This window comes from Phyllobates terribilis, unplaced genomic scaffold (assembly GCF_046119375.1).
Source record: "Phyllobates terribilis strain yellow unplaced genomic scaffold, ASM4611937v1 Scaffold_8__6_contigs__length_399053987, whole genome shotgun sequence".
In the NCBI taxonomy this organism is placed as follows: Eukaryota; Metazoa; Chordata; class Amphibia; order Anura; family Dendrobatidae; genus Phyllobates; species Phyllobates terribilis.
In genome coordinates, this window is record NW_027362768.1 from 156,925,318 (window position 1) to 156,949,972 (window position 24,655).

At 45.3% G+C, this 24,655-nt stretch overlaps 1 long non-coding RNA gene across 1 annotated transcript in view; it reads left to right on the forward strand.

The window, feature by feature from the left end:
* LOC141156441 (uncharacterized) overlaps positions 1 to 24,655 on the forward strand; it is a 61,720-nt gene that overhangs the window by 33,222 nt on the left and 3,843 nt on the right. Inside the window, exon 2 of the long non-coding RNA XR_012247614.1 lies at positions 12,413 to 12,576. This is a non-coding gene — a long non-coding RNA (uncharacterized lncRNA). The remainder of the gene's footprint in view (positions 1 to 12,412; positions 12,577 to 24,655) is intronic.

The window sequence follows — 24,655 nt, forward strand, 5'->3', positions numbered from 1 at the left end:
ATTTTTTTCCTCAGAATTGAGTAATTCCATAATTACGTAATAAGTATTTGATCCCCTACAAACCATTATAAGTTCTGGCTCCTACAGACCAGTTAGACGCTCCTAATCAACTCGTTACCAGCATTAAAAACAGCTGTCTTGCATAGTCACCTGTGTAAAAGACTACTGTCCACAGACTCAATTAATCAGTCACATTCTAACCTCTACAACATGGGCAAGACCAAAGAGCTTTCAAGGATGTCAGGGACAAGATCACAGACCTGCACAAAGCTGGAATGTGCTACAAAACCATAAGTAAGACGCTGGGTGAGAAGGAGACAACTGTTTTGTGCAATAGTAATAAAATGGAAGAAATAGAAAATGACTGTCTATCCACATCGATCTGGGGCACAATGCAAAATCTCACCTCGTGGGGTATGCTTGATCATGAGGAAGGTGAGAGATCAGCCTAAAACATTTGCTTTTTACAGATACATTGCAATTCTCTAACATAATAGCTGCTGTAAAAAAGCAGATAGTACACAGATGAGAAGTGAGAAAGAAATCATCCAACTTTTCCGGATGAAACTCTGACCGATTTTTTATATGTTCATGTGAACCTACCCTTGGCATACCTCGCCCATTGAGTCCCATTGTAAAAAGTCCCTATACCGCATGGTATACTTTTTGCAGTGGGTTTTTCAATACATTTGTAAAAAAAAATGTTTGCTGACACATAATGGCCCAATGAAGGGCAAAAGGACTCTCTCCTAGCCTTCGATGTATACGTTTTAGCATATACAGGTGCATCTCACTAAATTAGAATAACATCAAAAAGTTAATTTATTTCAGTTCTTCGATACAAAAAGTGAAACAGAGTGATCTATTTCAATTGTTTATTTCTGTTAATGTTAATGATTATGGCTTACAGCCAATGAAAACACAAAAGTCATTATCTCAGCTAATTAAAATAATTAACAAAAAACACCTGCAAAGGCTTCCTAAGCGTTTAAAAAGGTCCCTTAGTCCGTTTCAGTAGGCTCCATAATCATGGGGAAGACTGCTGACTTGACAGATGTCCAGAAGGCAGTCATTGACACACTCCACAAGGTCCCAGAGTCTGGAGGAAGAGTGGAGAGGCCACAATCCAAGCTGCTGGAGGTCTAGTGTGAAGTGTCCACAATCAGTGATGGTTTGGGGAGCCATGTCATCTGCTGGTGTAGGTCCACTGTGTTTTATCAAGACCAAAGTCAGCGCAGCCGTCTACCAGGAAATTTTAGAGCACTTCATGCTTCTCTCTGCCGACAAGCTTTTTGGAGATGGAAATGTCATTCTCCAGCAGGACTTGGCACCTGTCCACACTGCCAAAAGTACCAATACCTGGTTTACACACAACAGTATCACAGTGCTTGATTGGCAGCAAACTCTCCTGACCTTAACCCCATAGAGAATCTATTATAGAGAATCTATGGTGTATTGTCAAGAGGAAGATGAGAGACCCCAGACCCAACAATGCAGACGAGCTGAAGGCTGCTATCAAAGCAACCTGGGCTTCCATAACACCTCAGCAGTGCCACAGGCTGATCGCCTCCATGCCACGACGCATTGATGCAGGAATTGATGCAAAAGGAGCCCCGACCAAGTATTGAGGGCATTTACTGAACATACATTTGAGTAGGACAACATTTTGGATTTTAAAATAATTTTTCAAGCTGTTGTTATAAAGTATTCCAATTTACTGAGATAATGACTTTTGTGTTTTCATTGGCTGTAAGCCATAATCATCAACATTAACAGAAATAAACACTTGAAATAGATCACTCTGTTTGTAATGACTCTATATAATATATGAGTTTCACTTTTTGTATTGAAGAACTAAAATAAATTAACTTTTTGATGATATTCTAATTTTGTGAGATGCACCTGTAGTCCGCAAGCTTTTCCAGGGCATATATACTGAACGTAGTCCTCATCCTTCTGACTCTGTATTCTGAGCATTAATCCCTTTTTACTGACTATGAAAATGGAAAGAAATATTTCACGGATGCCGGCTCCAGAATGACTTTATAATGGAAAGAAATTCCTTCCAGACTTCAACAATCTCAGGAGTGACTTTGTGTCAATCTCCATAATACAGTATATCCCACTTTGGATCAGTTGTATCCAAAATCAGCTGTCTGGCCGAAAGAAAGCGATCTGTTCTCAGAGTCTGGGACGAGTCCAGCGGTTTGCAGGAAATCCGCAGAATAAAGTGAAATCTGGTGAGCGGCTGCTGCTCAAACTGATCACATACATCTGTCTGGCTCCTGAACAGTGAGTGCATTCCTTCTGCTCTAGATAGTGGAGGCGGCCATAGCCAAGCCCGGAAATATGGAGCGTTACTCTGCACCAGGAGCAGAAACTGTAGAGTTTACAACCTGCTTCTTAAAACATTAGGCCACATTTTACTCATCCATTCTCAAAAAGTGCTGTGACTAGTAGTTCCACAATAGTAAGGGAGGGATTGATTGGTTATCCATCCATGCTAACAATATCACAGCCCCATTGAAACTAGCAGTGTACTTTGGCAGGGTTAGCTGGGTAAGTCTAGGGTCCAACACATATGGGTGACCCAATCTGCCCAAGTTTTAGTTTGTACCATCCATTGTACATATGTGGTTGGCACATGTATGGAGCGGTGTCATAGATCCACCACCTGAGCTCTAACAACTGGGATCGGAGCTAGCTCTAAATCCGCCAGTTTAACCTCTAAGATGCCACTGTCAATCGTAACAGTAACATTTAAGAGTCTGGAAATGGAGATGTTGTTCCCCCCCATCCCAACAACATGATGGTGGGGTGTCGATGGTACTGACATTGGGTCTGGGGAGCTTACTTGTCTGCCAAGTTTGTACAACTATGATATCAATAATTTTACAATGCTCCGCAATATTACAGTAGTGTATTGTACAAGAGATCAAGTGATTTCAGGTTCAAGTCTATATATAATATTAATATATATATTAATACATTTAATATATATATTAAAGCTCATATTTATCCCCCGATTCCTAAAATATAAATAAAAAATATAAAATATTTGGTATTGTTGCCAAACGGTCTCAACTAACAAAATACCATAATATTTATCCCATATGGTATAAAAGAAAATATCAAAATGACAGAATTGCTGTTTATGTTCACTTTGCCTTCCAGAAAATAAATGGAATAAAAAAAGAGATCAGAAAGTCGTATGGACACCAAAAAAGGCTCATAATACAAAAAGTCCAGATATAATTCTTTATACCCCAAAGTAAAAGAAGTTATAACTTTTGAAAGTTGAGGAAGAAAAAGTCAAAACTAAAGAGGGGTCTAGTGGAACTCTGTCAGCCAAGGGCAGCATAAAACTGTAGCCTGCCTTGTAGGAAGGAGCCTCCTCACTGACTGTACATTATGTTTTGGTGGTCTATGGGCTTATTGCGGGGGGGGGAGGCAGGGGGGGCACATCTATAGCATGCCTAATCCTTTGTCGCCATGCATGATAAGGGGCTGCCAGAAGATTATTTCTCACAGCAACAAAGGATTAAAATAACTTGACATAGTGAAATATTAAAATAAACATGCATGCTCGGCCTCGGAAATCAGAAAAGATAGCCATTAGCTGAACCAGTCTCTAGTCAACACTTATCTACGGTAATATGTATGGCCACCTATAGCTAGGTTTTCATTCATCTAATCAAAATAGTTCTCTGCCCTAGCTCTGTGGATTGTCCCTTGCACACAAACCGCATATGTGGCGCCTCTGCAGGTTCAGTCGCCACAGAGGTACTGCATCTCACCCAGAGGTGTGGTACCCCACTCTCAGGTAAGGAGGGAGAACTGCCCGGGACCCACCCACCTGCATCCAACACTACACCATTCCAGATCAGCAGGCGGGGCAAGATGCATGCGTACAGTGCTGAGCCCTGTCCCTGGTTGGAAGTGGGGGGAACCGAGTGAGGGGGAACCATGTAGTGGGTGTGGGTGGAGGAAGTAGCACAGGGGAGCATCTTCAGAAGGAGCATAAAAGGGGAACCATCTTGTAGGAGAGAGGAAAGTTCAGTCTGAGAGAGAGAGTTGGGAGCAGGAGCTCTGTAGGAGCTCTGCTGAGGAGGAAGGAGCGGGCCTAGTCTGGGAGGCCCAGGAGAACAGACAGAGAGGACGGGAGCAGAGGGAAGGCTCCAAGAGGAACAGAGGGAATCCCAGGGGCACGGCGAGTGCAGAAGCCACCCGTGCGCCCGAATCTACAAGGACGTGGAGGGATCAGGCCGCAGAGGGGACCGGCCCCTAACAAGTGGAGAACAACAAGGCTCAGCTAGAAAACCGGAGACTGCTGTACTTTCAGGGTGCAGCTGCCCACTACTGCAATTATATTGCCGAAAAGGTGGCCGCATAGGATTCAGGGGACTGCACGTCGTCTGACAAGATCCGAGGCTACTGGCTTGGGACATTGATTGTGAGGTGCAGGGCAGGAGGGTGAGAGCCAGTGCAGGAAGATGACTGAGGAAGGCACACAGAACGGGGTCCTGTTTAAGTACTCCTGAGATACTTGAGAGATTGCTGAACCCCTTCCTTAGTGAACGCAGGACGACGTGGGAAGTTACACACTGGCGCTGGTAACCTGGAGTCTTGAACAACTGTGAGTAAAACCTTGAAGACTGCACCCCACTGTGTCCTAGAATTCTTGCGGCGCCATCACCAGCCCTGCACTACACTGCACCAGCAACATCTACCTCATAAAACCCCTATATCCTGCCCTGGAACTTAGCTCTGCCTGTTGAGAGCTGTACCAACTCTGCTGCGTCATCATCAGCTCCAGAGGATCTGCACCGCAGCGGCAGCCCCATATAGCCGCATACCACAGGTGGCGTCACGAACATTATACATAAAAACTTTATTCCTTTTACTTTATTCCCCTTTAATTGAACGCCATGGGTCACGGACCGGGTCACTGCCACCGTGACATCCCCAGCACCGACCGGCCCGGCTACCGAGTAACCCACGGCCCAGGGGGCGAGTCACATACCCTTCTCCATCTGCCCGGGTCTATTGGTGCAGTAAGAAGTAAAATATAGTAGATTCAGACAGATTCAGATCTCTCTTTAAACCCATCTGTGTAAACGTGGCTTTATTTGCCGTCATTCTCACTCTGGCTTCTATACTGGTGACAGACGTCTAGTTGCTGCACAGTTCTATCCAAGAATGTGTCAGTGCGTGTTTCCTGCTGGTTATATAGACTGTGTGTGTTGATGTCAACCATCGCTTTACAGTTACCGTACATCTGATGTCATGGATGGAAAATAACATTTATCATGAAGTATTGCTATTAGCTTGGTATTTCTGGGAGTAGGGGGGACTATTAACTGTACTGGTTGTACCATTGTGTATAGCACCTGGGCAGTATGTGCAGTAATTAACTCTGAAGTTTGAGGAGTGGTCAAATTATTCAGAAATTATCTGGATTAAAATAAAAAAATCCATCCTATGTTAAAGCTTCCAAATCAATGAAACATAAGGGGCACGATTGATCATTTGCATTTTTTTGTAAAGTCACTTTTATTTTTTCGTCTTGTAATATTCTTTGACATTTTTGCAGCAAAATCTTCAAAATGGGGCAAGCGGTTTGTGAATTTTGCACATAATAAAAAAATACTGTTTATTTTTGTCTGTAACCTTTTTGCAACTTTTATAGCACAAAAATCACATGTTCCTCTAAAATGGTGCAAAATTTGTACAAAGTTCAAGATTTGATGTGGAGTACCTGTTGCAACTTTTTAAAAAGTTCCCGTTTCCTTGTTTGTTAAAATGTCGTCCTTCTATAGAGGGGAATCCTGCACAACAACCACCCAACAGAAAGAGAATAAGACCAACAATACCCAAATTTTCCCAACGGCCCTGTAGGAGCCACATATGCTGCCTCTATATCTCCCCAAAAGGTGTCAGATATGCAGATTGCAACATATCATAGATTAAAAACACTTATGGCTGCTTTATTTGCGCATTGTGTACATATTCATCTCTTTTTTTTGCTATTGGACCATTTACCTTTTAAAATAAGTCAAATTATCAAGTGGTCGTTTTAGCAAATGACTAATCTATACAGACTGTTTACAATTACAATCTAATACCTGATTCCTATTGGCTGCTGGAAGCTCCTCCCATTTAGAATGCTCAAGTAGATACCTCACAATCATTGTCGTGGAAACAAACTGTTGATGCAGTGACGGTGATTGGAGAGACAGCATCTCTTTTTGGGATTTCCCATATCTTTTACACTTTTTCTCATTTATTGCTTTTTTTCCCCTCATTTATTGAGTTGATATTTTCAGCAGGACAGAAAGTCATCATGTCAGGTCAGATTATAAGGCCAGTAATATAATGTGTCACTGTCACTACTTACTGCATAAACCATTAATATTAAAGAGGACCTGTCACTTGTATGTCATATGTAATTGGGGATTTTTATACCTGGTGCCTGGCGCTGTTTTTCTTTTGCTCATGCGCCTCTCTGTTTCTAAGTTATGGCCCCCTTTTCTCTGTAAATAAATCTAGTATTTAGAGGGGACCATATCTCAGGAACAGAGAGGAGTAGGAAGAAAAGAAAAAGAACGCCGGATTCAGGAAGCGACATTTATATCAGGTGAAACAAGTCATGTTTGTGGCAAGCGACAAGTCTTCTTTAAAAGTGTTTCAAAAACAGGTAAAGCCATATTATATGCAGGGGTGGATTAAGAGTAGCAAGGGCCCCGGGCAGTTTAGAAGGCGCGGGCCCCCGCCCCCCCCCCACCTGATTTATCACGTGACATGTCACATGATCCCCTGTGATAGATCATGTGATAGTTCACGGGAAATTAATTTGGCACAATATTAATTGTGCTGCCCCATCTGAGAGCAGCACAATATAGGGGCAGATACCCTGATTCCAGCGATGTGTCACGTTTTATCTGCTGCAGATCTAGCAGCTCTCTGAATGCTGCGCTCTGTATAGCCCCGCCCACACCACTGATTGGCAGCTTTCTGCCCATGCTCAGTGTACACAGAAATCTACTGATCAGTGATGGGGGTGGGGTCCTACAGAACTTACTAGTCAATTACCTTCTGACAAATCAATGATTTTATCAAAACAACGCTAAGCAGCCCAGTAAGTGACACATTACTGGAATCAGTGCCTCTAACCCTACATTATGCTACTCTCAGATTAGGTGGCAAAAACCTGATGACAGATTCCCTTTAAAGGAGCTGTAAAGACAAAAAAGTTTGTATTAAAAAAAATACAAGCCATTTGTGAAATTAACTTTTTTTCATTGTTAATTCACATTAGACTGTATCTTCAACACTTTTGTCAGCAGGTCTTATTACAGACTCTGAATAGGGCAGCTCTCTCCCTCTTCCTCAGCAGAAAGTCACAGCATGGTTAAAAAACGGGATCTTTTATGATTTTCTCATAATAAATAAAAAAGGACATGCAAGTCCTCCAAACTATTTTCCGTTTCTGTATAGGGGAGGTCCTAAATCTTTCTTGTTCTTTAGTTGATCACATGTCAAAAAGGCAAAGCATTTACTATGAACTCGCCTTAAAAAATATACACTTGGAGAGCAATATCATCATCTGCGTGTAAATATTCCTTGACTCTAAGGGCTCGCTCACACTGTCGTATAACACGGCTGAATGCTATGTGATGTTTTATCGGATAGTACTCGGTCCTATGTTATACTATGGGACAGTGCAGATCTGCGATTATTGGCATGAGAAAATAATCTCATTCGATATTCGGACCATGTGCACCCATACAAGTCTACGGGTGCACGTAAAACATTGGACTGCACTCGGATGTCATCCAAGTGCAGTCCGATGAACACTCACAGAGACTATGGAGAAGATGGAGAAATTAAGTTCTCCATCTTCTCCATATCTGTGCTGCGAGAGAATCAGATCACACTCAGTTGAAGCTCTGACAGAGTTTGAGCCAAGTGTCATTAGCATAATTGGCCCTATTCTCTTGCATGAGAGAATATATGGCTTAGTGAGTGGACCCTAAAACTGAATAGTAGTGACGGACAGGCACCTCACAAGCGGGATCCATGTAGCTCTCAGATGTCATGTAGGTAGGGCTTCATTCCATGGGGTAGGGCTTAATTTCAAGGTATATAAAAAAATGGACTTCAAATAAAAATTAAATGAACACAAAAAGCACTAATTGAATTATTTTTTTCGTATTTATGTTTGCAGCCCCTTTAAAAACCCTTTGAGGACCAAGGCACATATATGTCCCATAGTTTTAAACTGGAAAAAAATTTGATTGAATAAAATTTAAGGTCCTCCAAGGTTTAAGTAGGTCATAAATTCATATGAATACTTGCTCATACAATTGCACATGCCAAAAGATGAAGAAGAACAGAATAAAAAATATGACATTAAGTGGAGCACTTACAGGTATTCAAGGTGAAAGAGACCAGCAAAGGCATCGTCTCGAATGACAGTAAATGAGTTAGAATTCAGCAAGCTGAAAATGAAGACAGCAGGTTAGAAGCGAACCAGACTTTATGGTGCTCAGAATTAGTCAAGCAGAATTTATTGACTGCTGTTGCAAAGCACTGAGACTCCCGCAGTGTATAGATGGCGCCGTGCGGCCTCCCGCTGTGTATAGATGGCGCCGTGCGGCCTCCCGCTGTGTATAGATGGCGCCGTGCGGCCTCCCGCTGTGTATAGATGGCACCGTATAGATGGCTACGTGCGGCCTCCTGCTGAGTATACGTGTATAGATGGCTACGTGCGGCCTCCTGCTGAGTATAGATGCCGCACGGCGCTCCCCCCAGAGACAGCAGGAGGTCGCACAGCGCCATCTATACTCAGCGGGAGACCGCACGTAGCCATCTATACACAGCAGGAGGCCACACGGCGACACCTATACTCAGCGGGGGGCCGCACGTAGCCATCTATACACAGCGGGGGGCGCACGTAGCCATCTATACACAGCGGGGGCCGCACGGCGCCATCTATACACAGCGGGGGGCCGCACGTAGCCATCTATACACAGCGGGGGGCCGCACGCAGCCATCTATACACAGCGGGAGGCCGCACGGCGCCCCCCCAGAGACATCAGGAGGCCGCACTGCGCCAACTATACTCAGCAGGAGGCCGCATGCAGTCATACACACACACAAACATATACAGACACGCATAAACACATTTGAAACACAAAAATACATACAAACAGACATCACACAATGACATCTGCCCACACACACACACACACAGACAGACATCACACACACACACACCTGCCCACACACACACACCTGCCCACACACACACACACCTGCCCACATACACATCTGTGTGTGTGTATGTATAGTGTGTGTGTGTGTGTATAATGTGTGTGTATGTATAGTGTGTGTGTATGTATAGTGTGTGTGTATGTATAGTGTGTATAATGTGTGTGTATGTATAGTGTGTGTATGTATAGTGTGTGTGTGTGTGTGTATAATTTGTGTGTGTGTATTTTTTTTTAAGTTAAAAACAAGTAAAATGCATGTGGCATCAATATCAAGACTCCAGATATAAGGGCCTATTCACACTGAATTTTGCAATGCATTCATCTCCTCTTTCCAGGCTTCTATCTATATCCCTGAAAAATGGCATTCAGATGTGCCTTGACATAGCCATTGATTTGAACAAAGGCAAACCGAGGCTAAAGTCTGAATCTTTAGGCTCCATTTGCTCTGCTTTCAGATGTCTCATTTCAGACAGCACAATCCTGAATTTCAGGGATTCAGTTGTAAGCCTTGTGTAAAGACCTGAATGCAGCGCTGAATGTAGTGTGAATAGGTCCTTACATCCTACACCACCTCAGGGGATTGTTGTTATGGAGTATTGCCCCTGGGTGGCCGCAGTTATGACCACCACCAGGGCTCGCGGTCACCCACCCTAGCTTTGGTATTCTGGGGAGCTGGTATAATGAATATCTGAGAAGAGCCCTAGAGAAGCAAGAACATTGGACAACCAAGAGGTGGTGGCCTCAAGTCAGGTGTAGTGTTCAACAGGGCAAGACTTTCTAACCTGCCCACACACACACACACACACACACCTGCCCACACACACACACACACACCTGCCCACACACACACACACACACCTGCCCCCACACACACACACACACCTGCCCACACACACACACCTGCCCACACACACATACACACATCTGCCCACACACACACACCTGCCCCCCCCACACACACACCTGCCCACACACACACACACACACCTGCCCACACACCTGCCCCCCCACACACACACACACACCTGCCCACACACACACACACCTGCCCACACACACACACCTGCCCACACACACACCTGCCCACACACACACCTGCCCCCACACACACACACACACACACCTGCCCACACACACACACCTGCCCACACACACACCTGCCCACACACACACCTGCCCACACACACACACCTGCCCACACACACACACATATACACACACACCTGCTCACACACACATATACACACACACACACACCTGCCCACAAACACACACACACACCTGCCCCCCCACACACACACATATACACACACACATATACACACACACACACACCTGCCCACACACACACACACACATATACACACACACACACCTGCCCACACACACACCTGCCCACAAACACACACACACACCTGCCCACACACACACACATATACAAACACAATTATACACACACACACCTGCCCACACAGACACCTGCCCACAAACACACACATATACACACACACATATACACACACACACACCTGCCCACAAACACACACACACACCTGCCCCCCCCCACACACACATATACACACACACATATACACACACACACACACACCTGCCCACACACACACCTGCCCACAAACACACACACACACCTGCCCCCACACACACACACCTGCCCACACACACACACACATATACACACACAGACACCTGCCCACACACACACCTGCCCACACACACACACACCTGCCCACACAGACACCTGCCCACAAACACACCTGCCCACACACACATCTGCCCGCCCACACACACACACACACTCACCATCCCCCGGCTCCATTCCTCCTGCCTGCTCTGTCTCTTTTCCGGTGCAGCACTGCAGGCCGGGGCGCACTGCGTGACGTCACAGCTAGGAGACACAGCCGCGCACAGGGCCATGTCTCCTAGCAGTGACGCGGCCGGGCCAGCACAGGGAAGTTAACTGCTGCAGTGCTGGCCCGGCCGATGAAGAAGTAGCGGCGGCCGCTGCTGGGGGAGCAGTACGGGGCCCCCCTTCCCGTCACTGCTACCGCTATGTGCCGCGGTCGCCCGGATTGCCCTCATTATAATCCGACTATGATTATATGCAGCAGCTACCAGACAAAATTGATTTGGTCATAAATGTCTAACATAAGGAGGGAATCAGTGGTCGTTGGGCTCTTACAGAACACTTATAAAACTAAAAAAAAGCTATAACTAATCCTTGTTGCCCCTAAGTTAAATGGCCAGTGCAATCTCTTACATCCTCCCTCTCTTAGTTACAGCTACAATTTAAAAAAAACAAACAGTTGCATGTCCCAATAATCCAAGAATTCCATTAAAAGGGACATATTATAATAAAAGTAGAGTAAGAACATCACCCATCAATATAAAAATGAAAAACATGCTATGAAATTAGGATAATTGTACACTTTTTTTTTCTAATTACATCAATATTTTGAGAGATAGATTTCACTATTCGTCCACATTTTCCACCATCATCTCCTAAAAAGTGAATAGAAATTACCCATTAATATAGATGGATAAAGGTTCAAATCCCCCCAAAGACGATATCTGCAAGGAGTTTGTATGTTCTCCCCGTATTTTTGTGGGTTTCCTCCGGGTTCTCCGGTTTCCTCCCATACTGATAGGGAATGTAGATTGTGAGCCCCATTTGGGACAATGGTGATGAATGTCTGTAAAGCGTTGTGGAATCAATGGTGCTATATACATGAGTAAAAAGAAATAAAAATAAATAAATACATTTACTGATGATTAAAGACCATTTCATGACTAAGGGCGGTTTACCAGAAACGTGTCAGATTTAATCTTTCACCAAAACTTGTTTGTGTTTTCATGGATTTCTAATAAAGATCAATTAGTTTTTATTATTTCCAGATGGATGTGCCAATTTCTTACTTTTTTCCCATGGATTAAAGACCTAATAAGAGGCTATAATCCTTTAGGTCTAGTTGCAGCCGACTGGCATTGTGTATTAGAATTTAGAAATCTACTACTTAAAATTGTAATCATTCACGGGATATATCTAAAAAAAAATTGACACCCCGATTTTTCTATATATCTTCTCTATAATTAATAATTTTAATATTTATTTTCCACAGACGTTAACATACTCCTAGAAGAACTCCTGGCAGAAGATAGACCCAATAGACCAAACATCGTCATCGAGCAAAGGAGAGCTTTTTTCCAAAGGCTGAGAGCTATTGTGGTGGCCCATCCATACAGAAGGAACAGGCGCAGAGAGAGAGCAAGGGGAGCGTGAATAGTAAGTCAGAGCCTTATATACACATGACCACCTACACGTCTATGTGACTCCAAGCACCTAATATTCTGATCAGGGAGAGGGAATGCTGAACCCTATAGCTGAAAAAGAAAGAAGATACACAATTCCATGCTTAAAGAGGTAGTCCACTGCTTTTACATCGATGGTCTATCCTTAGGATAGGTCATCAATTACTGATTGGCTGGGGTCCGACACCTGGCACCCCTGCCAAATCCCAAATACTTTCAGTTGCATGTCCCGCATCCAATGACTCCGTTAAAAGTGACATATTAAAATTAAAGCAGTTTATAAACATCCCCTATCAATATAAAAAATGCAAAACATGCTATCAAATTAGGATAATTGTGGACTTTTTTTTTTAATTACAACAATATTCTGAGAGATAGATTTAACTATTCATCCACATTTTCCACCATCATCTCCTAAAAAGTGAATAAAATTTACCCATTAATATAGATAGAAAAGGGTTCAAAACCCACCAAAGACGATATCTGCAAGGAGTTTGTATGTTCTCCCCGTGTTTGCTGGGTTTCCTCCGGGCTCTCCAGTTTATTCCAACACTCCAAAGACATACTGATAGGGAATGTAGATTGTGAGCCCCAATGGGGACTGAAATGATAATGTCTGTAAAGTGCTGTGGAATTAATGGTGCTGTATAAATTATTCAAATAAATAAAAAATAAACAAATACTGTGTATACTCGAGTATAAGCTGACTTTTTCAGAATTTTTTTTGGCTGTAAAAGCCCCCTCGGCTTATACTCGAGTATATACATATTCCAGTGGTGGATAGTGGTGGTGGGGGTGGGAGGTTGCGGAGAAGCGGGGCACACGTGTGCCCGCTGCTAAATGGAAATTAATATTCACTCTTCTTCACGCCCATGGGGTGGAGAAGAGTGAATACTCATTCTATTTACTAGTGGGCACAGAGGAGCGTTGAGCCGCAGCCTCTGCTGACATTGCCCGCTACTAAAGAAAATGCGCTCCTTTCCACGCACATAGTCCCGACATGGAGTGGAGTGAATATGCCGGAAGCTCACCTCGGTGTCTGAGGGCGCATGGCAGTGATGTCATGCGCTGCTCAGATGCTGACATGAGCTGCTGGCAGAACAGGACGCAGCGCTGTAGCAGAGGTGAGGAAGGAAGGTGAGTAGAAGTGTTTATATTTTTATGTGTGCAGTGATGGGGGGGCATGTATACCTGGATAGGGGGGCTATGCATACCAGGATTGGGGATGAGGTGGCCATGCATACTAAGATTGGGGATGAGGGGTCCATATATACCAGGATTGGGGATGAGGGATCCATACATACCAGAATTAGGAATGAGGGTGCCACGAATACCAGGATTGGGGATGAGGGGGCCACGCATACCAGGATTGGGGATGAGGGGGCCATGCATACCAAGATTGGGGATGAGGGGGCCATACATACCAGGATTGGGGATGAGGGGTCCATATATACCAGGATTGGGGATGAGGGGGCCATACATACTAGAATTAGGGATGAGGGGGCCACGAATACCAGGATTGGGGATGAGGGGGCCACGCATACCAGGATTGGGGATGAGGGGGCCATGCATAACAGGATTGGGGATGAGGAGGCCATGTATACCAGGATTGGGGATGAGGGGGCCATGCATACCAGGATTGGGGATGAGGGGGCCATGCATAACAGGATTGGGTATGAAGGGGCCATGCATACCAGGATTGGGGATTAGGGGGCCATGCATACCAGGATTGGGAATGAGGTGGCTATGCATACCAGAATTAGGGATGAGGGGGTCACGAATACCAGGATTGGGGATGAGGGGGCCAGGCATACCAGGATTGGGGATAAGAGGGACATGCATACCAGGATTGGGAATGAGTGGGCCATGCATACCAGGATTGTGGATGAGGGGGCCATGCATAACAGGATTGGGGATGAGGGGGCCATGCATAACAGGATTGCGGATGAGGAGGCCATGCATATCAGGATTGGGGATGAGAGGGCCATGCATACCAGGATTGGGGATGAGGGGGCCATGTATAACAGGATTGGAGATGAGGGGGCCATGCATATCAGGATTGGGAATTAGGGGGCCATGCATAAAAGGATTGGGAATGAGGTGGTTATGCATACCAGGGTTGGGGATGAGAGGGCCATGCATACCAGGATTGGGGATGAGGGGGCCATGCATACCAGGATTGGGGATGAGGAGGCCATGCATACCAGGATTGGGGTTGAGGAGGCCATGCATACCAGGATTGGGGATGAGGGTGCCATGCATACCAGGATTGGGGATGAGGGGGCTATGCATACCAGGATTGGGGATGAGGGGGCCATGCATACCAGGATTGGGGATGAGGGGGCCATGCATACCAGGATTGGGGATGAGGGGGCTATGCACACCAGGATTGGGGATGAGGAGGCCATGCATACCAGGATTGGAGATGAGGGGGCAATGCATAACAGGTCTGGAGATGAGGGGGCCATGAATAACAGGATTGGGTATGAGGGAGCAATGCTTACCAGGATGGGGAAATTTATCAGTAGCTGCTGCATTTCCCACCCTAGGCTTATACTCAAGTCAATACGTTTTCCCATTTTTTTGTGGTAAAATTAGGTACATCAGCTTATACTCTGGTCAGCTTATACTCGAGTATATATGGTACATTTGCAGATGATTAAATACCTAATACAAGGCAATAATCCTTTAGCTTTAGTTGCAGCAGACTGGCATTCTGTACTATAATTTAGATACCCACTATTTAAAACTGTAGTCATTCCTGGAATATCTAAAATTAAAAAAATTGACTCCCCGATTTATCTGTGTATCTTCCGTATCTTCCTCTTCGTCCCCCTACATCTGCCATTAGGAGAGAGTTCAAACCCCCTCTCGATGGTCGGCCGGTGACTTCAGCCGACGTTCGTCTCATGTGTGTACTGCACCTTTATAAATGATCTGAGGGGATTAATCAGTATTATATTCCCTGAAATGCTGGTTATCTAGGCCACAGTTCCCCAACCAGTGGCTCAGGGGCCACGTGTATCTCTTGGGACCCCGGCATGTGGCTCTTTTAGAAACAATCGTATCAGTGTCAAAACCATATCACTTTTAGTATAGCTGAAAAGTGACAAAAAACGCACAATAGGACATCACCCGGGCCATAAACATTGTAGATAGTCTGGTATTGCTCACCAGGCTGGGTTGTATCAGGCACAACTCCTATGCACGTATAGATATCAGCTGCGACGTATACCGGAATAAAACCGGCAGTAAATGCAATAGTAGAGAGGGATATACAGATAATTCTGCTACTGGTCAAGAAGATATCCAATGGCGATGATGGTGTTGAACAAAGAGCAGTTTTATTAATCAACGCGTTTCAATCATTGCAGTCATTGTGTTTTTCTCTTGATGAAGGAGTTTGTTCAACTCTGAAATGCGTTAATTAATAAAACGGCTCTTTGTTCAACACCATCATCTCCATTGGATATCTTCTTGATCAGCAGCAGAATTATCCGTATATCCCTTTCTACTATATAAATAATTGTCCACTTTACGATTTATTGATCTTACTTATGAAGGATGTGCTGATGACCACAAATATTTTCAGGATTTTGTCATGTAGTCACTGGGCGATGTAAAGCCCCTGTACATTATCTCCTTCTGTGGATTCTTTATTTTGTGTGATTTGCTGAAAGGAATCCAGTTGTCCTTCTACAGTTTGACCACTAGTGGCTGCTATTGTTCACCTTAATTGTGCTGCAATCCCACTCTTTACCACTGAAGGCTGCTGTTGTGTTCTGCAATTGCCCTTGGCTAAGATGGCAGATTCTGAACCTGTGGGATCCATCTTGTTTCCTGTTTAGGCCTGCTTAAAAGTGCATGGATCTCTCACTCATTGCTTGAGTATTGTGTCTAGCTGTTAGCCTAGTTTCTGTCTCCAAGCTCCTAAACATTCTTACCTAGATTGTTGTCACCTATGTATGGATTGTTTCCTACAACTCCTTTTTGCTAACTACAAGAACTTCTACTAACGCTTGCTGTTCCTGCTTGTGTGCCTTCGGCCACTGGTTTCCAGCAGTACTAGGCCAGTATCATAACATTTGCTGACATTTACCAAGCGCTACCGTCTGTATCTCAGAGATGGAAGAACTCACTTCGGTTCCGGCAAAATAACTGGTGTTGACGTCCTCCAGAATTTTGCTGTTCTTGGCCGAGGCCGCTCTTAAACTGCTGTAATGAATGGATCCCTCGGATTTCTCCTCTTTGATCGGAGTCTGTAGTTTATCTACACACGACGGAGAGAAAGGAGAGAATAAGTAATATTACAAATGTGCTATGAATATATATGGCTGTGTAAGCCCTGAGCGATCTGTCAGACCCATACAGCCAGGAATCATTATGTCCAAAAGGCCACCTCACCGGCAGAGTATGGGGCGCTGGTGGTGGCAGCAATGGTCCTGGGTGATCACCATCGCTGACGATAGATCTTCCTCACCTTAAGCCTTTCTTAAGAACATATCACACTGAATCCTCCAAGACAATGGATGTCCTGTCTTTAGGATCAGCCGTCACTGTTTAATCAGTGGGGGTCGCCCTATCCTATGGAGATACCTGACATCAGGGATCCCGTGCAGAGCCCTGTCCAGAATACAGGGAGGTGCACATGCCAACCTCCGCTCCATTCATTGCCTATGGGACTAGTAGAGAAGGAAGAGTACATCGCTCGGCTACTTCCATCAGTCCCACTGACGTCCTGCTTAGGGATGTCCTCCATGCTTGATTATTTACGAGGGAATGTCATTTTATGACAAGGCCACTGCTTGCCCAGAATAGATCATTTCCTCATCCTTTATCTTTTTCACTGTGGATGTATTATCACAAATCTAAGGAACGGTGGTTCCTGCGAGGACGGCCAGAATCCTGCTATTAAAGGCGGCAGACTGGATCAGTGTCACATGAAGAAGCTGTGAGTTCCTGTATGTGATATCCTGAGGTTTAGGCGCTGAATGACAACGTGACGGAATTAGACTCAGGAGGAGAATGGCGTGTGCCGGGGGAAACGTTGGCCGCGGCTCTGGAATGCCCGAGTCTGGCTGTAAAACAAGCCTGAGGCTTCCGCATCACCCCCGGGAAGTGTAGACCCCATTGTCCTCAAAGGAGCAGAGTCCGGGGATACAACGCAGGACTGCAGGAACAGGAGCCGGCTGTGGGGGCAGAGGCCTCGCTGTCTGTGGGCCCCAATAATAGGGCCACAAAATGTAACCTCCCAGCATATATAAGCTAGGGTGATAAAACAGTGACCTATACTACAGTAAACTCAGGAATGGACGATAAAATGGGCAGAAGGGGCAACTGGACTGGGGCACTGCAATTTAAAGGGGTATTATTACCACCCACTTTGCAATACAAAATGTAATGTCCCTGCTTGCTCATATGCCAACATGGCATCCAGAAAACACAGCAATCTTCTCCCTGTGCGGAGTCACATATCTGTAGCGTCATTCTAACATCTTAGATGTCTTATAGGGAAAGTAAAGGAGGAACTGCGGATGCTCATCCTACATAAAGATGGATAGGAGAGAACGTATCTACTGACAACAGTGCTTACACAATGGCTTGTACTGTTTAGCACAGTATGGCAGTATTATGACATTTGGAACAGTATGTGGTATTATGATATATATATATTTTGGCTCTGTTTTGAAGTGTACAAAGCTTTCTTTTTCACTGTTTTATGGCCCTCTGTTGTATATTGGTTTGTTTACCCTGCATAGCATTGCCTGCTCTGGCCTTGTGCTAATTGGCTAAATTACTCAGATTGGCCAATTGGCGCTGCATGCTAGCAGACATTTCAATTCATATATATTCAGCTCTGGCTCAGGATAAGACGCGTGCTGGGTCACGCGTGCAACAGACTTTAAGTGCAATAGCTTAAAGTGCGTTTAATAAGCAGTTATACAATGGCATTTGGGAAGGAGACAGGTAAGGTGTATAAGCTATTCATACAAACATGTTGCTTCTTGGTCAGTTGTATTGCATTATGCATTGGTCATAGTGACGCGCCCCCTGGGCCTGTGTTGTGCAGGGGATACCCGGAGCCGGATCGCTGGGGGTTGTAGTCTCCGTGGCGCTGACCCGGTCCGTGCCCAGGGTGGTCAATTCAGTGGCAGTCTTAGTGTAATAACAAGTGTCCTGTTATGTTCTGCTACCAAAGCTAAGGAAAGAGAGGAGATCTGTCCCTACTATGAGACTCAGCTGAATCCCTACGATGTAACAGGGAACCTGATCCTGCGATCAGACCTGCTAAAGTCCTAATCTAGTCTGTACGAAGACCTATAGATGTGGGGAGGGAATCCCTACAAGTACTAAGGACTGGGAGGAATATGGGACACCTCCTAACAGAAATAGTAGCAGACAGACGAACAAACAAAATAGATAGAACATAGAGGTCCGTAGACCAAGCAAACTAACAGAGTTAGATACAGAGCACAGGCTAGCTAGAAAGTAGATATACAATGAAGTCCAGCAAAGCCAGAAGGGCGGAGCAGGACTAAATAGGCCAACAAGGTCATGTGACCAGCAAAGGAAAAAAAAACCTAACAGCAAGGTTCTAACAGTACCCCCCCTTCTAAGAGGATCCTCCGGATCCCCTAGGACCAGGCTTATCAGGAAATCTCCTGTGAAACGCTCTGATAAGTCTGGACGCGGAAACATCATCTGACCTCACCCAAGAGTTATCCTCGGGTCCGAAACCTTTCCAGGCCACAAGACACTGCAAACTACCTCTATACCGTCTAGAGTCAAGGATGCGAGAAATTTCATATTCCCCGTCCTCCACCACCGGAGGAACAGAGGCAGAGGCGTCACCATCCGACACAACAGCTTTTTTTAACAGAGAGACATGAAAGACCGGATTAATTCTCCAGGAGGTAGGAACCTCCAACCTAACAGCAGATTGGTTGACAACCTGAAGCACCTTAAAGGGCCCTACAAACTTGGGACCCAATTTCTTAGAAGGAATCCTCAACCGCAGATTCCTAGAGGACAACCAAACCATGTCACCAACAGCGAACAAAACCTCCTGTCGTTTCCTATCAAAGTAGTCTTTAGATTTTCTGTTGGCCTCCTGAAGATTACCACGCACATCCGTCCAAACTCTTTCCAAATCACCGGAAAAATTCTCCTCCTCAGGCACGGCAGATCCCAACTTGGAGAACGACCCAAACGACGGATGTCTCCCAGAACAACAAAAAAAAGGCAAACAACCAGCAGAAGAAGATGTATGATTGTTCAGAGCAAATTCGGCAAGTGGCAGAAACTCAGACCACCCCTCTTGATTGTCTGCCACAAAACAACGCAAGAACTGCTCAACATCCTGGTTTTTCCTTTCTGTCTGGCCATTAGATTCAGGATGATATCCGGACGAAAACGACAAATGAATTCCCAACCTGTCACAAAAGGCACGCCAAAAACGAGCCACGAACTGAGGACCCCTATCAGAAACAATGTCAGTAGGAACGCCATGAAGTCTGACAATTTCCTTGACAAAGGCCTTAGCGAGAGTTTTAGCGCAGGGCAGTTTGACGAAGGGAACCAAGTGACACATCTTGCTAAAGCGGTCCACGACCACCCAGATGACAGTAAAACCCTCAGAGGGGGGAAGGTCAGTTATAAAGTCCATAGCCAAATGTGTCCAAGGAGCACTGGGGACCTCCAAAGGACAAAGCAACCCCGCAGCAGGAGTATGTGAGGACTTAGATCTAGCACATATAGTACATTGGCGCACCCACTTAATGACTTCCTTCTGCCATCCAGGCCACCAAAAACTGCGACCCACCAGTCTCTTGGTCTCAGAGATTCCGGGATGACCTGCCAACCGAGATTCGTGACACTCAACAAACAAATCTCTCCTAAAGGTCTCAGGCACAAACAACCTCCCATGAGGAGTGTTAGATGGGGCATTCTCCTGAGCTTTAAGAATCTCATCTTCCAAAACGGAGTCTAAAGCAGCTATCACAACACCTTCTTGTAAAATGTTTTCCTCTTTCTCAGCACCGACTATGGGAGAAAAACTGCGAGACAAGGCATCCGCCTTAACATTCTTAGTACCAGGGATGTAAGTAACGGAGAAATTAAACCGCGAGAAAAACAGTGCCCACCTAGCCTGACGGGCATTCAGGCGCTTGGCAGCATCAAGATAAATCAGATTTTTATGATCCGTAAGAACCTGAACGGGAAATTCCGCACCTTCCAAGAAGTGGCGCCAGTGTTCAAATGCGAGTTTAATAGCCAATAATTCCCGATTACCAATATCGTAATTCAATTCAGTCTCCGAAAATTTTTTTGAAAAAAAGGCACAGGGATGTAATCCATCCCCGTTATCCTGAGACAATACTGCGCCAACCCCCACAGAGGAAGCATCAACCTCAACCAAAAACGGCCTAGTAACATCAGGCTGCATAAGGATGGGAGCAGAGGTGAACCTCTCCTTGAGATACACAAAAGCTTCAATGGCCTCAGAAGACCACTGAACCGCATCAGCACCTTTCCTGGTGAGATCAGTCAGAGGTTTGACAATACTAGAAATTTTTTTTATGAACTTTCTATAGTAATTGGCGAAACCCAAAAACCTCTGTATCGATTTCAAACCAATAGGCCTAGGCCATTCCTGCACAGCCTGAACCTTAACCGGATCCATCTCAAAACCTTTGCTGGAGATAATGTAGCCCAAAAAACTAATTCTCTGTACAGCGAACTCACATTTCTCCAGCTTAGCAAAAAGCGAATTGTCCATTAATAACTGTAATACCTCACGCACGCTCCGCCAATGAGACTCCAGATCTGGCGAATAAATCAAAATGTCATCCAAATACACAACCACATTTTTACCGATCAAAGGTCTAAGGATGTCATTAATCAGATTCTGAAAAAATGCAGGAGCATTAGTAAGACCAAAAGGCATAACCAGATTCTCAAAATGACCCACAGGAGTGTTAAAAGCAGTCTTCCATTCATCACCCTCCTTCATGCGCAACAGATTGTATGCCCCCTTAAGGTCAATTTTAGAGAACCACTTGGCCCCCAATAACTGGTTAAACAGATCAGGAATCAATGGCAGTGGGTAAGGATTGCGTACCGTAATTTTGTTAATCTCACGAAAATCCAGACAAGGACGTAAACCGCCGTCCTTTTTTTTTACAAAAAAAAATCCAACCGCCACAGGAGACTTAGAGGGCCTAATGTGACCGGCGGCCAAGCTTGTCTGTATGTATTCCTCCAAAGCCTTCCTCTCAGGAATAGTAAGGTTAAATAAACGACTCTTAGGAAGAGTCGCTCCAGGGACAAATTCAATAGAACAATCATAGTCTCTATGGGGAGGCAAAACCTGCGATTCCTTCTCAGAAAAAACTCTCCAAAAATCCTGAATAGGAACAGGCAATTCTCCCCTATCCAAAGCTGCAATACGCCCGTTACAACACTTGTCATAACATTTATGGCTCCAGGATTTAATTTCACTGGTAGACCAATCCAGTACAGGATTGTGAAATTTTAACCAGGGCAAACCCAATATTACTGGAGAAGGCAAGTTATTCAACACTACCAAATCCAATTTCTCATGGTGAACACCATTAATAGTGAGAGGAAATTCACTGACCTTGAGAGTAATATTCTTCAAAGGGGAGCCATCCACAGAAACCACAGCAATGGGGGATGACAAAGGTTCAGGTTTTAAATTGAGTTTTTCCACGAATCCCCCATCAATTACATTCAGTGTAGACCCGCAATCAACAAACACCCGAAATTCCATTAATTTTTCCTGAGCAATCGTGGAAGCAGCTAAAAATATACCCTTGGAATTTAAACAGGCAATACGGGCGTGACTGACCATTTTTTTTTCTTTCTTCATCCGAAGCTCACAGCCTTTAATCAAATGACCAGATTTTCCGCAGTAGAAACACAAGCCTTGCGAAAAACGACGGTCTTTTTCTTGAGAGCGAGGTGCCACCGATCCAATCTCCATCGGTTCACCACTGTTAGTACACACATTATCATAACCAGAAACTGACATAGCAGAGGATTTGCTCTCATTAACCCTAGCACGCAGTCTTCTATCCACCCGTATAGCTAATTGCATAGCCTGTTGCAAATCTTCAGGTGTAGGATAAGCAATTAGCAGGTCTTTAACCCTTTCACTGAGCCCAGCAAGAAATAGACTTTTCAGAGCAGAATCGTTCCACCCTGTTTGAGTGGACCAACGACGAAAATGTGTACAATATTTTTCCACATTACCCGATCCTTGTTTTAGACGTCTCAACTCAGTCTCAGCTGATGCGACACGGTCAGGATCATCATATAATAGTCCCAAAGCAGAAAAAAAACTATCCACTGATCTGAAGCATGAATCACTAGGTTGCAAAGAAAAGGCCCACTCCTGAGGCTCTTTGCGCAAAAGTGACATTATGAACCCTACGCGCTGGGATTCATCCCCAGAGGACTTAGGTCTCAAACGAAAATACAATAAGCAAGCATTTTTAAATGAAAAAAATTCTCGGTGTTCACCAAAAAACAAATCCGGCAAACATACCTTAGGCTCCAAGAAATGTGCTCCAGGACAGTTACTCACGTGCTGACGGAGCTCGGCCACCTCCAGAGAGAGTCCCTGCAGGCGATGAGCCAAATCCTGAACCGACACCATGATGGAACAGAAAAATCTTTCCTTAGAGAATTTGCTGGCTGGACTTACTGTTATGTTCTGCTACCAAAGCTAAGGAAAGAGAGGAGATCTGTCCCTACTATGAGACTCAGCTGAATCCCTACGATGTAACAGGGAACCTGATCCTGCGATCAGACCTGCTAAAGTCCTAATCTAGTCTGTACGAAGACCTATAGATGTGGGGAGGGAATCCCTACAAGTACTAAGGACTGGGAGGAATATGGGACACCTCCTAACAGAAATAGTAGCAGACAGACGAACAAACAAAATAGATAGAACATAGAGGTCCGTAGACCAAGCAAACTAACAGAGTTAGATACAGAGCACAGGCTAGCTAGAAAGTAGATATACAATGAAGTCCAGCAAAGCCAGAAGGGCGGAGCAGGACTAAATAGGCCAACAAGGTCATGTGACCAGCAAAGGAAAAAAAAACCTAACAGCAAGGTTCTAACATGTCCGACTACGCCACCCGTGGATTGCGGTCAGTGGGGACCGCCGCTGCGCTGCAGACCGCTGAGGCTGATGCTGTATGCACAGCCAAGTATGGGATAACTCCCCACGGGAGAAGTATTGCCTCAGGGCAGCTAGTGTGGATGATGAGAGTGATGGTGTGAGCGTCCCAGTACTGATGGTGCTGGTGCGGCGATGAAACACAGAGACGTGTGGTTGCAGTTTCCAATGCTTTACTCACAGTTCTTTACTGGTCCTAGTCACCTCGGTACCGGCGGTGACTGCCCAAGCCGTGCTGCGTCCACCAGGCAAGGGGCTCGACCAACTCCCAGGCAATTCCAGAGCATGGCACAGGGCTCCCTTCTCTTCCTTTCTCTGGCCGTCCCCACCAGTGACCCACCTTTGTCCAGCTTCCTCGGGCCTTCTCTTGGCGAAACCTATCTCCGGTTTCCCTGACCCTATGTGGTATGCTTTCCTGGTGGATGTAGTGAGGGGTCACACCAAGTTGTGGTCACAACCTCCGGTCTTTGGCTGAGGAATTTATTGCCTCCACCAATTTGGGTTCCGGTGCCCTGTTACGTCAACCCATCACCCGCAATCTCCTGGGCCTATGGGGTTCCTTCTGTCCTCGTGTCTCTGGGCCTTTCTCTGTGTTCCTGTTCCTTTCTTACTTTCCTTTCCTTTCTGTTTCCGTTCTCTCTGGCTCCGGCCTTCACCCTAGGCCTGCCTCGTGGAGCTGGGCCCAGACTGAGCCACAGCTCTCCGTCAGCCCTCTCTGGCTGAACTCCTTCTCTCACTCCTCTCCTCTGACTGTCTTGTCTGTCTCTCCTCCCAGAACTAAGATGGTGCCCACCTTATATACCTCCCTCTCTGTGTGAGCCCATGTGACTAGCAACCAATGGGC